Source organism: Gopherus evgoodei, chromosome 21, assembly GCF_007399415.2.
Source record: "Gopherus evgoodei ecotype Sinaloan lineage chromosome 21, rGopEvg1_v1.p, whole genome shotgun sequence".
Taxonomy (NCBI): domain Eukaryota; kingdom Metazoa; phylum Chordata; order Testudines; family Testudinidae; genus Gopherus; species Gopherus evgoodei.
In genome coordinates, this window is record NC_044342.1 from 12,340,070 (window position 1) to 12,342,228 (window position 2,159).

The following is a 2,159-nucleotide window of genomic DNA, read 5'->3' on the forward strand; positions in this document are numbered from 1 at the left end:
TTATACAAACATGTTTATAAGTGTGAATATAATGTAACTGGAATATGCGTCATGCAAAAGGTCTCTTGTAAGGTATCATTACAAAGCTTATAATCTACTGAGTGTGGTCATCCTAGTTGTATGAATGTATCATTCTTGTAGCTGAAACTAGCAATATGAAATATAACTCTGCGGGCCTATTGTAATTATGCAAAGTGTGGGCCATTCATGGTGGTTTGGAATCTTGTTGGCTCCCATTAACCAGGACAATTGGTTGTAAATGGCTGTTTACTTGTAAGTCTTCCTGTATACTTGTGTGCCAGCTGGTGGGTAACAAAGTCTTAGGCCTTGGCTACGCTCACACTTCACAGCGCTGCAACTGGGGTGTGAAAAAATACCCCCCTGAGCGCTGCAAGATACAGCACTGTAAAGCGTCAGTGTAATCAGGGCAGCAGCGCTGGGAGCCGCGCTACACCCGTAAGGGATGTGGTTTACATGCAGCGCTGGGAGAGCTCTCTCCCAGTGCTGCCGCTCTGACTACACTCACACTTCAAAGCGCTGCCGCGGCAGCGCTCCCGCAGCGCTGCCGGGGCAGAGCTTTGAAATTCCAAATGTAGCCATACCCTTACAGTGACATGTGATCATGTCACTTAAACTGGAATGCATCTTACACCTGGTGCTTTTCCATTGAGAAGGAGGGGTGGGAACCCGGAGCAAGACAAAGGATTCCTGCCTTGTACCACTGATATATAAGGGGATAGAACAGAACAAAAAAGCGGCCAGTTAAGAAGAAATCCCCTAGTTACCATCTGAGCAGGAACTAACAAGGATTGTATCAGGGGAAAGGATTGAGCCCTGACTAGGAAGGAGTCCAGCCTTAGTGGACCGTCTCTGAGATTTCATCTGTAATCAGTTCCTTAATGCATTAGGCTTAGATTTGCATGGTTTTTTTGTTTGTTTGTTTTGCTTGGTAACTTACTTTGTTCTTTCTATTATTACTTGAAAGCACTTAAATTCTTCTTTCTATACTTAATACCTAGGGGAGCAAACAGCTGTGCATCTCTCTCTATCAGTGTTATAGAAGGTGGGCAATTTATGAATTTACCCTGTATAAGCTTTATACAGAGTAACATGGATTTATTTGGGGTTTGAATCCCATTGGGAACTGGGTGTGTCTGGGTGCTGGAGACAGGAGTACTTGCTAAGCTGTTTTCAGTTAAGTCTGCAGCTTTGGGGACATGGGTCAGACCCTGGGTCTGTGTTGGAGCAGACTGGCATATCTGCTTAACAAAGCAGGGTTCTGACGTCCCAAGCTGGCAGGGAAAATGGGCTCACAGGTAGTCTCAGCACATCAGATGACAGTCCCAAGGAGGGTCTCTGTGACCGAACCCCGTCACAGGATCATCTTGTCTGCCCTCCTCTACAGCACATGCCGGAGAATCCAGCACAGAAGGGTGATGGCCTTTGGCTCACTGTCCCCGCAGGCTGAATTGCATCACAGTGGAGAATATGTCAGGAAGACTCTCTGGCCCACCCTCAACGCTCTCAGCAGAACGGTCCCAAGCCAGCTTGCCCAGTGACGGATTTCCTGTCTCTGCGTGGGGGCCCCGGGGAGCCAAGCAATGAATCTGCAGGGTCCTCGCTCGCTGGCTCCCAGCACACTGAAGATAGATTCTCAGCTAGTGTAAACAAGTGTAGTTCCATTGCCTATGTTGCTTTACATCATCTGGGGATCTGGTGCCTTTGACTCCAATGGAGCTACAGCTGATTGACACTAGCTGGGGGTCTGGTCCTTTGCCTTCAATAGAATGACACCAGTTTACACTAATTGGAACTTGGGCCCTTGTAGCTCTTCAGTCTCTGTCAGGCTTGCAACCAAAGTGAATGCATCATGTTAAAAACATCATGCTGCAATGGATCTGCAGCCAAAGGATCCTTTTGTGTTCCTGTTATCTCAGTCAGAAAAAAAATTGCTGAGAACGAAAAGAAGAAAGATAGAAAAGTTGGGCCATTCATGGGAGCTGAAGCTCTTAGCGATGGTGAATTCCTCCCAAGTTCTGTCCCCAGTGGGAATGAATCGCTCTGTCACCATTAGAAGTTACACTTGTAATTAGTCCCACAGGACAAAGAGCTAGGAAAGAGCAGACAGGTTAGGAACTTTTAACTCATCTTTAGTTCAG